Source organism: Panthera leo, chromosome C1 (genome assembly GCF_018350215.1).
Source record: "Panthera leo isolate Ple1 chromosome C1, P.leo_Ple1_pat1.1, whole genome shotgun sequence".
Taxonomy (NCBI): Eukaryota; Metazoa; Chordata; class Mammalia; order Carnivora; family Felidae; genus Panthera; species Panthera leo.
This window is the reverse complement of record NC_056686.1, coordinates 211161920-211177631: the sequence shown is the minus strand read 5'-3', so window position 1 is coordinate 211177631 and position 15712 is coordinate 211161920. Positions and strand designations below refer to the sequence as shown.

General features: G+C 39.7%; 1 protein-coding gene across 19 annotated transcripts in view; it reads left to right on the top strand.

The window, feature by feature from the left end:
* Window positions 1-15712, top strand: part of TRIP12 (thyroid hormone receptor interactor 12) — a 139218-nt gene that overhangs the window by 1763 nt on the left and 121743 nt on the right. The window contains exon 1 of one of the 19 annotated variants that reach the window (XM_042950402.1): window positions 39-172. The exons of 17 other annotated variants lie outside the window; for them this stretch is intronic. The gene's annotated coding sequence lies outside the window, so the exon portion shown is untranslated. Of the gene's footprint in view, window positions 1-38; window positions 173-3500; window positions 3629-15712 lie in introns of those variants that run through there. One more of the 19 variants, XM_042950400.1, reaches the window with a different exon arrangement.

Sequence of the window (15712 nt, the reverse complement as noted above, 5' to 3'; positions counted from 1 at the left end):
TGAAGACGGCAAGGGTTCCCCGGAAATGGGATGGGGGGCCCGGAAACCGGGAGAGGAGAGGCTCCAGGGCCGGGGACGGCCCGGAAATGGAAACTAGGGAGCAGCTCGAGTGACAACAGTTGTGGGAAGCGAGGGTCAGAGGAGGGAGAGGCCGGAGTGACTTTAGACCGCAGTAAGGGGTTTCCTGCCAAGGGGGAGGGTTGTGGGCGGGCGAGCCCGGAGTCGGGGTCTGCGCTGGGCTGTTTCTTTAGCCGTGGGAAGTTGAGGCTGAGCGAGGATGACGACGAGACGGGCGTGCAGGGGGGCTGGAAAAGAGGCCGAGAAACTTGGCTGAGAGGAGCAGAGCATGCTTCTAAATAGATCAGGATGGAAATGGGGGGTGGGGGTTCAGGACTTGGGAGGGGGGTGGACCAATTGTCACTCCAATCGTATTAGTATTCGAAGCGAGTCAGGCGATTAATTTATTTATATGTGGATTACATAAAACCTATTATATCGTTTGCCCATTCAGTTCACCCTCTCCTCCATCCTCCTCCATAGTGAGTGGGTTTTTAGTTGAGAAACAAGTTAGAGGGGACTTCAAATAACGAAGGTTGGAAAATCCCCAATCCTGTCCTTCGTGGCGCTTCCTTCCTCAGAAGAACAGAAATCCTTAATTTGCTACAGGGGAGAAAATAAAGATTTAAAAACACATGCAAATCGGGAGGAAATAACACATTTGAACGGCCGGGGCGGGTTTGGGGGGGGGGGGGACGGGAGGGGAATTGGTTACCCTTGTGTGGTAAGGAGAGAACGGAAGGGGCTGCTCCTAAACCCTTAAGACAGGTTGGTTGGTTTTTGATAACGTCGTTTTACTTTGGGGACGGTTAGCTTAAGCATCGTGTCTGGCGGTGGGTATAGTTTAATTGCTTCGTTAGTTAATTGAAGGAGGGACTGTGGCAGTGAGTAAACGTTCGTGTGTGAGGGGTGCGGGGGGTACGTTTAATAGCGCAGCGAACGTGTTCTGAGTGGCCGTCTAACTGCTCCCCTGCTGCCTCCTTTCCTAGTCGGCCTTCCCCGGATCCTGCCTGGGTTGCCAAATCACCCGATCCCCGGGCTTTACTCCGTTTTGTAGGCCCTTTAGTGCTGTGTTCAACTTTCTGTTGCTCTCCAGCGTCTCTATAGATATTTTTGGCATTTCATTTTTTAATGACCCAGGAAGTGGAGGCTGAGGATCTCCTCTCTAAAAACAAAACAACACAAAAAATATAGGGTGGAAAGTTGAAAGAGCTATTGAGTGGGGCAAAAAACCGACGCTCTGAACAAAGGTCCTAGTTGTTGGAGGAAAAGGCAAGAGGCCTATATATGAGGCCTGTGTGTGTGTGTCGCATTTACACGGGGTGGGGTGTGTGTGTGTGTGGAGGGAGCAGCTAGGATTGAGGAATGGCCTTATCAGATTTAGAGACAATAAGTTGCAGATGGTTTTATTGAGATTTATTTTCATACTTAGATTATGCAAAGAGGTCAGTATTGGGAATTTGAGAGTAAACAAAATTTCCAGTTCTTCATTTTGAAACAGCCCTGCTCCATGTTCAACCCCAGAAAGATTGAATTGGGCTTTTAACATCATCTTTGTGAGATTGTTGGCAGAGTTTTTATTTCATTTATTTTATGCTTAAGAGAGCATATTAACATGGTCGGAGGTTGAGGTTGTGGGCTTTGTTCGCATCTGCCTTTCTATGAATGTGCCAGTATCCGTAAGAATTTAAGGACTGTAATAAACATTATCATTGTTTCTATTCCATTCCCAGTTTTTAAGGAGTTTGAGTGGTTTTTAAGTCTGCTCTGCTGACAATTACTGTTTAAGTTTGTGTCGTGAACAGGCTTTTTGTTTTAGTTTTTCATTTACTTTCTAAGTTTTAGAATACTTCAGGCAGTTAGAGTTCTAGAAGCTGCTCAACTAAAATAATTATTTTAAAAAAGTGAAAGGGATGCTAGGCCAGTGTAAAATCAATGCTTTCACCTAGCAAAGTAAATTTGAAGTAATGTTTACTTTTCCATTCTAACTTTTAAGATTACTGGGTTAATGTTATCTATGGAAGATTTTATGATCCTATTTTAATCACATCATCCCAGCACAGAGACACAAACTCCTGGGAATTCACACACTGACAGTAGCTGTGTGACCTTGAGCTTTTCACTTATCCTATCTGGTCTCCAGTTAATCTGTAAAATGGGGATGGGCAGTCACTATCTTACCTCACTGGGTGGTGGTGAGACCCAGTGGATACAATGGCTGTGAAAAATTACAAACTGCTAAGTAAGTGTAATATATTATCATTAGTTTTAGAAAATTACATTTGCTGTTTGAGGCCATTAAGAACACTTAGAGCTTTTCACCAGTGATGGTGAAGGGTGGGGGGGCGGTGACCTTGATGTAAGGTAAGTTACAGCAACTTATTTTTTGAAACTGCTGTTAAATTGGTAGTGGAACTTGGCCCCAATTTCTGTTAAGTTACTCTTGGGTTGGTTGGTTGATTGGTAGGTTTTGGTTTTGGTTTTTGGTTTTTTGCATCAGCATGGTCGATTTCTACCATACTTTCTCCTGAAGAAATTTGTTAATCATATTTAGAGAAATTTCTTCACATTTTCGTTATTGATAACACATGTACCTGTTTCGCCTCGTGGCTCTTACGGAATTGACTTTATAATGTCAGAGTCTACAATGAAGGGAAAACCTTGCCAAATCTATTTTTTTTTTTTTTACAGAATTTAGGGAGGAGGTGTTTTGTTTTTTTCTTTTAGGTGGATGATGATCTTTTTGAGCAAATAGAATACCAGTTGCCCTTTTATTTTTCCATTTGCTGAGGAAATTTGATGGACTCAGGTTGAAAAAAGCAACCTGTTTGTTGCTTTTCATCTTCTCTCAGGTTCCTGTTACTGCCAGACTGACCTGCACTTTTCCTTTATTTAAACCATTTTAGGTTCACTTCAGCTCACCCCTTCCTAGCACTTCCTCAGACCCTGCCATCCCAGGATCTTTCCCATTTATTTCTTGGTTATCTAAATAGGCTCCATTTTGGGATTATAGCGTTAGATTTGTTGACATGTGTTGCGTTTGTTTCCTGACTGGATTATAGGTTTCCCCAAGTCCAGGATTATCTTGTATCAGCTGTGTTTTGCATGAAGGTGCACTCATAAGCCTCACTGAAAATAACACCCATTTTCCTTCCCACTCCAAACCAATAATGTTAACCTAGTCTTGCTGACTATGCAACCAACCTTCCTGCTTGGAAAGTTTCTTGGTCTCAACAGATTCCTCAGGATGCTATTTGCTTTGGTGATCCCAGCCTCTTCATATCTTCCTGACTGCTGGAAAGGGCTTAACAGTAAGAAAGAATCTGATGGATATTATACAATAAGTATAATCTGTCAATTGTAATGTAATCTTGGTGCTTGTAGTTCTTAACATTTGACATGAGCTTTACATTTGTGTATTTTCTTTCGTTGCCTCTGTATAGTTCAAACAGCTGTGTCACAGATTTCTTGAAGGCACAAACTCCTAGCAATTGTTCTTTATAATCTCTGCCTGGTTTGCTGGGTTACTCTGACACATAGTGGGTGCTTGCTGCTACTTAACAGTAAATAGGTAAGTATACTCCTGCTGAACCAGTCTCTTGATTTTTTTTAAGTAAAATTTAACTTGGCCAGTGTCCTGGATTTTCAAAAATGCAGTTCTTTAATTAAACCCAATATCCTAACTTGATTTTAGGTTATTGGCAAAAGAAGTTGTTTCCTAGGCTGAAATAAGTCTGCTTTGTAGTTCTTCTCTGAGGCCTTTCAGCTTTGGGTTGGGATTCTTACAGTTTCATTAAACTGGATTGGCCAGAAGAAAAAGGAACTTGTCCATTGTTCAGACCTACCTATTTTGTCTGAGTGTGCAGAAGCTATTGGTAAATAGTTCTGCAGCTCTGTTTGAATTAAAACATCATGTTAGTGGACTAGAGTGAAAAACACTGCCTGCTACCCTGTCCTCTCATTAGTGAACAGCACTGTTCAAGTGAACATCTGATTTGAGTGTAGACTTGGGCTGCAATCTTCACTGCCTTTTCCTCTGTCTTTGTGACCTTGGACAAATAATTTAACCTTTGTGAGTTTCAAGTACCTAATCTGAGCGTGGCTAATTGCCACCTAGATTTAATTGTCATTTGTATGCTAGACACTACTTAGGAGATTAGGCTCCAAAGCTAGATTGGAACACAGGGCTCTTCCTCCACTGGTTCATTGCAGCACTGACCATTGCCTCATTTGTTAACACCCTTCTACCTAGAGCATACTTCTGTTACATATGTAGACTTGAAAGTCTTTGAGTATATCATATTCCTTAGTCGATTATGAATTCCTTAAAGCCAGTCCTCCCCCTTTTTAATCCCTAGTATCTAGCACAGTGTCTGGCCTATAATAAGGAATCTTTGAATGCTTCTTGGAGGAGTAAGTCTTGTGAGAATAAAATATTACTGTAAGTGAAAATACTTTGTAAGGGTTTAATGTCTGTCTCGTTTTGACAAACATTTTGAATCCTAGTTAATCCTAAAAATGATTATAGAAGTTTTCTTTTTCATCTGTTGATATGTATTTTAGAGACTGCAAGTTATTTTAAATCACATATGAAAAAAATCAGGACAAGCCATTTATATTCTGTGATTGGCCCTTGTTTACATATAATAGTTGATCATTTAAATGCTAGATTGAGGCCCTAAATAGATTTTGACATAATGTGTGTATTAAGTACAAAGCTGAGTTTTATACCTCATTTGAGTTTGTTTTTGTTTTGTTTTTAGAAAGGATGTACTTCTATAAATTTGGGTTACTACCCAATGCATACTTTGAAGGTTATTTATAAGCTGAAGTGTCTATCAGCAAGCCTTCAAGACTTGAAGTTAAAGCATTTCAATGGGTATTTTAATCAACTTGTTGGCTCTGGTAACCAATGAGTTCTACCCTGACTTCAAAACTCCTACTCATTCCACCCGTGGGCAGCATTCTGAATAAATACACGTACCTTGTGCTATAACTTCTTAAGGTCAAATTAACTCAATTTGAAGTCCTTATCCTGGTAAACATATGTGATGCCCTGGAAAACCCAAAATGAGTTTTTTCAGGTAGCCCTTCTGAAATTCACTGTTGAGTTGTAATTTAAGCTGTTTTGTGTCCTTAAAGAGCAGGTTTGTGGAGATCATATGGAGCCCCCCCGCCCCCTTTTGTGAATCTTCCTGAAAACCAAGTGTTTGTAGTTTCCTTGTAAGTAGTAAATGTATGAACATGCTGTAACTTCTGCTACGGCCCCAGTATTTTTTAATCTTGTCTGTGTTGCGCCCTGGGCTGGATGTGGGCAGGTTGAGCTGTTCATTCCTTCTGAACACACTCCAGGAACCTCAGCATTCTTGCCTGGACTTTGACTGTTGAGTCCACCTGGACTGATACCCTTCTCTCATCTTGTATCTCTTGTAGTGACATTTACACGTTTAACTTTTTCTTTGGGTAGCTACTGTAAGAGTTTTACTCTTCACTTCTTTCTTCCATAACGTTTTACTAGTTACTGCTTTCACCATCTGCCTTAAATAATTAGTTGCTTACTTCTTCTTAAGTAAATTTTTGGCTTCTTGTGCTAAAGGTTTAATTTTTCCATGCCCACAGTGGCTGGCACAAGGCTCCTAACCTGCATGGTATATGGGCAGGGATAGAGTTCGTTTCGGTGACATATTGGGAAACTATATTATGAAGTATTATTAGCACCATTTGCCATGGTTTCTGTCTGCTTGCTTATTTTCGTTTCTCAGGGTTTGGTAGCTGAGTGTAGGATGCTAGAATATAAATTTTTCAGAATTAGGTTCATTAAAATATGCACTTAAGGGACTGATAAGACACTAGACCATTTTACTGACTTTGTGATGTTAGGTTTAGCATTTGAGAATTCTGTTTACCAGTAGATAAAAGCATATTTATCGATACGTATTTATCAAGTGCTACTGTGTGCCAGGTCTCTGCTGGGAGGAATACAGAAGGTTCCTGTCCTGAGTTTTTGTTTCATTTAGTTGAAAAACACTTCTCAAACTTGGTAACTATATATAGTATAGCATTTAGCATCCAGAAGTATCCCGTAGATATTCTAAATGCAGGTTTTCTACGTTTAGGAAACCTGATATGAGAATCTAAATTAAGAAACAGAAGAATTAGGGCACAAAATTTGGCTTTGCCGAATAAATTGTTGGAAGTACTTTCATCGTGCAGATATTTCCTCAGCAACTAATCCGTGTGCATTTGTGGTCCCATACCAGGTTTGCCTTCTTGAAGAGTGCGGAGGAGAAATAGGTGATTTATAAAAGATCTCTTACGTTGGAATGTCCTTTACTGTAAACGAGTTCAAACTATGATAGTAGAACACAACATTTAACATTGTGCATATTTGTTACTAAGTACAAAGTTGAGTTTTTTATACAGTGGGCCCTCGGAGGTTTAGAGAGAGATTCAGTCCTAGGTTGCAGTTACTGAGGAAGACTTGCTACTTGAACTGGCCTTGATCGTTTGGGTAGGTAGAGAAGAATGGGTAACTTGCAAAGGTGTAATTGAGGCGAGGGGCTGATGGGAAGCTAAACTGGCCCTTTGCAGTAGAGGATCCATATTTATGAACTAACAGAAAATTCAGGCTGTGTTGATTGAGGTTCTTAAATGGGAGATCAAGAAATTAGCTTTAACAAATAGACATGTTGACTTTATTGTTAATCCCTGAGTAGGCTGTGACAACATGAAAAAAGCGTACGGGCATGTTTACTTTGTAGGTGAACTGCAAAGAAAAAGTGCTTTTAGATTTTATTTGTCTTTCAATGAAATTGCTTCCCTTTCTAGGACTGTATGTTGTAGGCGTGTTTGTGGTAAGTTTTGGGGTGATAGAAGCCGTGGAGGTAAAACTTGTTGTTTAGTGTCCCTACTTAGTAGTTAGAATACTTCCAGTAAATAAGCAGGCGATGTCTAAAGGACTCCTGTTGCTCCTGTACAGTCATGGAATCTTTAGTGGAAGCTGGCAATCATTTTGTCTTAACACATTCGTCTATTGTTTATTCAGAGATTTTTTTCTTTTTAAATTCAGAGTACTGTTCCAGAATTAATAACATGACTTTTTGTGAGTTACTCAGTAATGTCAGGTGTAAAAGAAACTTCTGCTAAACATCTAATGGAGTAAAAGAGAAAATGATGTTTTTAAAAAAGCACGTTGTGGCTTAAGCATTTACATACTTTTAAAAAGTGCAAATTAATACTACCTGTTTCATCAAGCTAAATATCTTGGTAAAATATTTGCATAGCACTCCAGTTGATGTATTAGTAGACTGTTACACCTTTTTCAAGAGTAGGCAAGATAGGATTTCAAAATCGGGAAATGAAGTTAGATGGTGACTGGAGGGAACTGAAGATGCAGAGAATAATACATTCATTCAGGGGTCCGGTAGCAGTAACATTTAGCTTTCTTCCAGCAGCTTTTCTTTCTAGAATATTCTTGTAGACTTTGCTCACTGCAGTTTGCATTCATTTTATTTTTATGGGGAAATAGCAGAGATGCTAGCAGTTAGTGCAAATTCATGAATTAAATACCTGTTCAAGTTATAGAGTGCAAAATTTGTGGGGTCTTGTGGACTGTAGAATAGAGACATTTGTGAAGGCTGTGTATTTTACTGCTACAAGAGACATGGGTGTTTTTTAATGTAAGGTATTCATGCAGCTTTCTAATTTTTCCTTTAGTAAACCTATATTTCCATTTCTTCTACCCACTTGGGGAAAGCAGCCTCGTCTCAAAAGGGAGTTAGGGACTTGACATCTCCCCCTCCATCCCTGACCCGCAAGCATTTCTGCCTTCCTCCCAGTAGATGGCAACAATTAGGCTGATTTTTGAGAAGAGTCAGTAGTTCTTACCTTTGTGATCAGACTTGCTCCTAATTATTTCTCAAGTGTCTTTAGGAACTTTAGTGTTGATTTACGTATTTTGACGTCGGCATACTTTTCTCAGAAAACTAAACTGTCCGTTGCAGAGTTCATTCTTTTTCTACTTTACTCTTCACCCCGTCTTTAAGTTTGCCCTTCCAGTTGCTGCTGTGAGGTAAGACTTGGGGAATTTCAGCCTTTGGTGTGGCCGTGTAAGATAATCTGCTTCTGCCTCTTTGAACCATCTAGTATTTCTTTTCAGCTGCCTGTATATTAGGTCAGGCCATGTTTTCTCCAGGTATCTTCTCATTACACACGCTAAGTTTTCTGAAAGGAATTTCGGGAGAGATAAGACACTATCATTTGGGATCTTTGTGGTGGCACTAGTTTTAAATGATACCCAGTTTATGCTTCTTGAATCAGTTAAGGAATCGGTCAATTTAATGTTGGCTGGTATAGCAGCATTTCTTCTCGGTGGATGGGCCTCCTACTTCTGCATTTACTTCTATTCAGCGTGTGTTAGTTTTTTTGTGTGACTGAAAAAGAAAAATAAGATGATTCATAATGCACAATTAACTTTTCAGAGTTTACTATATTTAGAGATACTTAGAACTTTTTTCAGGATGCCTGCTGAGATGATTTAAATTTTTGATGTGAGAGTAAAGGATTTGGGAAGTTTCCATATTAAGAGTTTTATAGTTAGGAACGTCCTAATCTGTAGTTCTTTTAAGGAACACATAGAGACTTAGCAAAACAATAGTTCTAAAAAAAAATTCTGCAATCATGTCTGTTTTATGGTCCAGTATTAGAATCCTGGTCCAGTAGAAAAAATTATGTTGGTTTCAGCAACTGCTGTACTCACACCTAGAAAAATACTCATGTAAAGACATCTTTGCTCTCAGTTAAGGTAGTCTGAAGTCAGCAGTGGGCATAGAAGTAATGTGTACAAATAATCAAAGGGTATGTATCAATAAATATTTTTGAATACTACTGACTTAAAGTCCTAGATCAAGATTTGGGATTCTGAAGATATGTAAGATGACCGCATTTAACTCTAAAATCAATTCCATGTTGTATTTCTGATGTGGCTTTCACTATAGATATGTATAATATAGCCTTAGCAGTCATGGTGTGGGAGATTAATGGGATAAAAATAAAGAAAAAGGCCTTATGAATCATAGCAACCAACCTCTGTTGCATTCTTCCCTTAGCTCAGTGGTGTGTAGGTCAGTATCCAGGGGGCTGGGATGGGAAATGAAGAGGTGGGTGGGGTGGGGATGGATAGGTAAGTGGGTAAATAGAAGAGAGTTGGACATTCTAGACCAGAAGTGTAATGAAGGTGGGTGAGTGTCTGTGTCAGAAGAGGATGTCATTTTTGGTGGCCAAGGAGAGTTAATTGTACTGAGTAAATACATTCTAGATTCTGTGTTTGATTTAATAGTTTTTTTGCCCCATGACATTACATAGGCAGAATGTACCATATTCTTCCTATGCTTTGAGTATCCTATGCTTTGAGTATCCTATGCTTTGAGTTATTCATAACCCCAACTGGGATAACAGGGATTATATAAATATAGTATAATGGAAAATGAGATGGAAGTATGAGTCAATTAATCAGTGCATACATTTACATGAACATTTCTCTTTTTAAAGTTGGCATTTTTATCATGAAACTTCAGTCAGTTTCCTTGGACAATTTTGCTTTTTTATGGCTATACACATTTACATATTTTGAAGGCGGTGCCATATAGAAAATATGGGCCTTGAAGCCAGAAACTCTGTATTTAAGATCCTCCCTGTTCTAGCTATGTGATCTTGGATAAGTCATTTAAACCCTCTGAGACTTCGCTTTCTTTTGAATAAAATGGGTTGGTATTAGAATCTTGCATAGGTAGTATATACTTGATAAATGGTATAGCTGCTGCTGTTGTTATATTGATGAAGAAAAAAAAATGCATATTAATTTGGATAGTTTAGAGGAAGGCTTATACCCTGTCTTCCAGAACCAGGGTCAGTAAACTTTTTTTACGAGGTGCGGGACAGCAAATATCTTGGGCTGTGTGGGTCATGTAGTCTCTCTGTTGCAGTTACTCTGCTGTTGTGGGGCAGAAGCAGCCACTGACTTTGTTTTTTTAAATTTTTTTTTTTTTTAAAACGTTTATTTTATTTTTGAGACAGAGAGAGACAGAGCATGAACGGGGGAGGGGCAGAGAGAGAGGGAGACACAGAATCGGAAGCAGGCTCCAGGCTCTGAGCCGTCAGCCCAGAGCCCCACGCGGGGCTCGAACTCCCGGATCATGAGATCGTGACCTGAGCCGAAGTCGGACGCTCAACCGACTGAGCCACCCAGGCGCCCCCACTGACTTTGTTTTAATGAAAGTGATCTACAGGGTGAAGCAGCGGTCCTGATTTGGCCTGTGTGCCAGTTTGCCAGCCCCCGTTCCACAGTATTACTTGCTACCTTTACTTTGTTCACAGGAATTTGAAATGGCATCTATGTGTTCTGAAGATCGTGTGATAATGTCTAAGCGATGAAGGAATTTGGTGTAAATGGCTAAGAACAAAGACTGGGATTTCATTTAAACCCTGGCTCTGATACCATTAACTTTGTGACCTTGGGTCAGTCACTTTATTTCGGCTTTAGTTTTTCCATTTGGAAAATGGGAATAATAGTAATACCTATCGTAGGCTTGTTGTGAGGATTAAATTAGTTAATGTGTAAACTGTAAAATAGTGGCTGCTGTAGGATAAGTGCTCGATGTGTTATTTGTTAATAATCATTCTTTTTGAGAGGAAGCATTTCTATTTTCCTTTGTTGATTGTCTAAAAGGAGGTTTGAGAAGATGGGTTTCTCTGACATCATCTTGGAATTACGTAAGTGGTAGAGTCTTAAGGTTGAAGGAGATAATTTGATAGGTTCGGTGGACTCAACAGCAAGATGAATTTGGTCCCGGTTTCCCGGTTGTTTGAACTCAAATCGGACAAGTTATTAAGGTGCAAATTATAGAAAAATCTTACTTTACAGGATTCTTTTGAGTTTGTAACGAGAGAGTGAAGTGCTTAGCACAGTACCTTGTTCACAGTGAAGTGATCAGATGGTATTTGCTATGATTACAATTTTTTTTGATTAGGTATTGGCTCCTAGAAGGAGTTTAAAAGTAGCTTTTATTCTATATAACAGAACCATATAATAGTCCTTTTAAATGATGGCTTATTGTCACAGTTGCTGTAAATGTCTAAAATTACAGTCAACAGGGTGTGAATTTATTGTTTTTCAGATGTTATAATTTAGGTGTTAGTAAATTTAATGGACAATTAAAATGACACTTTCAAGATTGAAAGGAAAAGTATCCTGACCTGGTCTAACATGAAGTGTTTGGAAAAGTTTTTTGGGGACCGTATGTACATCTGATCCAGGTTCAAAGATTTTATCGTTGCTAATTATAGTCTCTTTGACTAATAGTTTCAGTAAGGTCACTGTTAGATGTGTGATATGGCTTAAGGTTTTTTGTTTTGATGGCTTTTTGATATAACTTCAGACTCCTAAAAATGTTGTAAAAGTAGTGTAAAGAATATCCCATATTCCCTTTTATCCAGTTCCAAGGTCAAATTTTTATATCGTTAGAAGATAAGTCTGTTTTCTCTTTTAAAAGTTTTTTAATCAGTAAAAAGCCTTTTTTTTTTTTTTTTTTTAAGGAAATACATGTAAAATCGGAAAAAAGGTCAGTGCAGTGAACACTTTTTTTTTCATGTGGCTCTTTACCAGTCATTAATACACTTGTTGACTTTTCAGAATGTTGTGAATGGGTTTTGTTCCTGACTCTAGGCTATCATTACTGAACATTACTGTTGGCAGTCGGACCCTCCTAAATAGCCTGCTTTCTAAGGAATTACTTGCTTCGTACAGTGAGTGCGCCTTGCCCCTCCCTTGCTGGCTGGTGGTCTTGTATATGTTGCGGTACTCTGTGTGTTCCCCCTACTTCCCCTGGCTTTTAATATGTGTTGAGTTGCAAAATCACTTCCTAGAATTGTGCATTAAGCAAGTAAGTTCTGAGTGAAGGCTTGCGTTGCGTGGCTTTAAGAAGGTGATAATTCTGGTAGCTCATTTTAAAGATGTATTCTCAGCACTTTTTAGTGGAGGGGATCAATAAGACCTTTTAAAAAAGATACTTTAAACTGGTTTCTGAAAAGGGTACGATAAGTGAGAGCCTTATTCTGCAACAAGTAAGGGCCTATTGTGTGCCCTGAAGACCTATTGCACAAAATCTTTTGCCCTTAACTTTCAACATATAATCTTTTTTTTTTTCTAAATGCCTTCTCTGCTTTTGCCTGCTATTCCTTATTAATGATTCCTTCTGTCTGTGCCTGCGTGCTTGAAGAGTCTTAGGTGAGAGGACTTAAACATTAAAAAACCCAAGAAACCCACAAAACACCTCTTCTTGGATTTATTAAAACATTTTTTTTAATGTTTATTTTATTTTTGAGAGAGACAGAGCACGGGCAGGGGAGGGGCAGAGAGGGAGACAGAATTTGAAGCAGGCTCCAAGCTCTGAGCTGTCGGCACAGAGCCCGACATAGGGCTTGAACCCACCAACCCTGAGATCGTGACTTGAGCTGAAGTTGGACACTTAACCCACTGAGCCGCCCAGGCGCCCCCAAAACACCTCTTTTTAAAATTTTTTTTTTTTTTTTTTAACGTTTATTTATTTTTGAGACAGAGAGAGACAGAGCATGAATGGGGGAGGGTCAGAGAGAGGGAGACACAGAATCTGGAACAGGCTACGGGCTCTGAGCTGTCAGCACAGGGGCCCGATGCGGGGCTCGAACTCACAGACCGCGAGATCGTGACCTGAGCCGAAGTTGGCGCTCAACCGACTGAGCCACCCAGGCGCCCCCAAAACACCTCTTTTTAAAGAGTAGTCTTAGATTTATAAAAAAGTTGGAGAGCTAGTTACCTTATACTCCTCACCCTGTTTCCCTTTTCTTAAGATCTTAGCATGAATGTATTTTTTTTTTTAATTTTTTTATCTTTATTTTTGAGAGAGAGAGAGGGAGAGAGACAGAGTGTGAGTGAGGGAGGGGCAGAGAGAGAGAGGGAGCACAGAATCCAAAGGAGGCTCCAGGCTCTGCGCTGTCAGCACAGAGCCCGACGTGGGGCTCAAACTCACAAACCGTGAGGTCATGACCAGAGCTGAAGTCGGACGCTTAACCGACTGCGCCACCCAGGCGCCCCAGCATGAGTGTATTTTTGACTCAATTAATGAACCAGCATTGGTAGATTATTACTACCCACACTTTATTTGGATTTCCTTAGTTTTTATCTAGTGTCTTTCTGTTCCAGGATCCTGGATGGATTTTGTGAGGCATTTATTTCTGATAATAAAGTACAGTCAATAAATTTGAATAAAGAAAAATATAAAGAGAAAATTATATCCATATATCCATAACGTCCATAATGTTTTTACCTGACACACCAGTGTAAACATTTTTGTGTTTTTTTTCTAGCTTTTGTTTTAATAAAAAGGGGTCCATGTTATGTTTTTCCCCATGCTGTTATATGATGAACATTTCTCTGTTTTGTTATTCTTTATTGTTTACTTTATATTTACTTGTCTAATTGTTTTGGCAGATTTTTAAAAAACTGTTGTTAATACTTTAAGGAACGCTTTGTACTAAGTTTTAGAATGAGGGGTATTTATCCATTTGTATTAACTTGGAAAACATTCTTCTGTGTGAGAGGTGTGCATGTGTATGAGACAGGTGTGTGTGTGAGAGAGAGAGGTGTGTGTGTGTGTGTGTGTGAGAGAGAGAGAGAGAGAGAGAGAGGGAGAGGTGTGTGTGCACGTGGTAGCATTTGGTGGGAGAGTTAGAATGCTCCATAGGACTCCTTTCTGTTCTGCCTCTCGCCAACCTCTCTGACCTTAGCTCTTCTTTCACCTTTTAGTGGCCCTTTGTGCTGCCTGGAATGCTCTTCTAGATCTTCTGTATCTGTCTCCTCATGTCTGAGGTCTTGGCTCAGAAGTTACCCCTCGAAGAGGTCTTACTTGGCCACCCTATCCATAATACATAATAATCCCTTTGATAGGAAGTTTCACCTGCAGGTAATAGAAAACTTGACTGGACCTTAAACAGTTCGAGGTTTATTTTTCCTCCTATGACGTGGTTCAGGTATGCAGTGGTTCCAGCAAGGATCAAACTCTGTTTCTGCTCTGCTGCTGTTAACAAGTGGTTCTCCTGGACACTGCATAGCTGCGTCATGGCTTGAAGTCATTATGTTCATCACATTTGAGGCAGGAAGGAGATGTGGGCCTTTTTATTTATTTATTTATTTATTTATTTATTTATTTTTTAATGTTTATTTATTTTTGAGACAGGGAGAGACAGAGCATGAATGGGGGAGGGTCAGAGAGAGAGGGAGACACAGAATCTGAAGCAGGCTCCACGCTCTGAGCTGGCAGCACAGAGCCCGACGCGGGGCTTGAACTCACGGACTGCGAGATCATGACCTGAGCCAAAGTCAGACACTCAACTGACTGAGCCACCCAGGTGCCCCCGTTTTTTTTTTTTTAAAGGAAGCTCGATGCCCAGTGTGGGACTTGAACTCATAACCCCAAGATCAAGAGCTGCATGTTCTATGATCCAGCTGGCTACCTCCTGGGGCCTTTTATTTAAAATCCAGAAAGCAAAAGTATTCCTAGAGGAAGCCCAGCATATGTTACCATACCTCTTATTGGGGAAGAGCTAGGGTATACCTCTGTCAAAAACAAATATGAGTAATGGTATTGTATGAAGATAGGTTTAAACCACTGATTTTTGAATTCTTTGGATCTGCAATCCATGATAAGAAATGCCCTACTTGGCATTTCCAGTGTATGTGTAGATATGTGTATGCAACTGAAATTTCACAAACAGTACTTAAGCATTAGGCACGCTATTTTCTATTTTCTATTTCATTTAAAACCTCTGATTATGATCTTTTAAGTCTGAGAATTCTTAACCTTTTTTTGTGGTGTGGACCGCTGTAGCAGTCTTAAGCAGTACACTCCTCAAAAAAGTATTTTTAAATCCTGAAATAATTGCATAAGACAAAAACTCCAATATATCAGAATGTTAAATCTATCTCTTAAACTGCTAAACTAGTATGTTGTAATGCAGTAATATGTTTATTTTCACGTTCAATAACATGATCTAGCAGCTGTTCAGAGTAGTGATGAGTGTAAATGATATCTTGAGGTATGTGCAACAATTGTAATGTGATAGGATAATATCTGTGATTTCTCTTGGTGCAAAGCCAAAGGTACTGCCAATAATGCTGTGGTTTGTTGCCTATTCATGATGGAAGGAAATGTTAAATTTCAGTTAGAGGTTAGTGAAATTATATTCTTTAATCCAAGTCCATGAACTCCTGATTATGAACCCCTGGTCTTAATTGATTTCAAGGCTCTAATCATGCAGTTTGAGAAAAAATACTGGCTTTGGCCCAACCATGACTCATCCTTTAGGGCCAGGGGAGTAGCCTACTTCCTCAGAGGTGAATGGATTTGTACCCCCCTATAAGGCAGGATTCTTTTAGCAGGGAAGAGAGTGGGGTACATGGAATTAGGGTAGGGAATGTTATCTTCTGCCTTCTCCTGCCTGTAGTCCCCCCTCCTTTATTCTTTCCAATTGTTTTAATTTTCTTCCTGCGCTATCCAGTGTTACTGTTTCTGCCTCCCCAGTGGAATGTAAGTTCCCTAAGGGAGAGACTGTCTATTTTTCC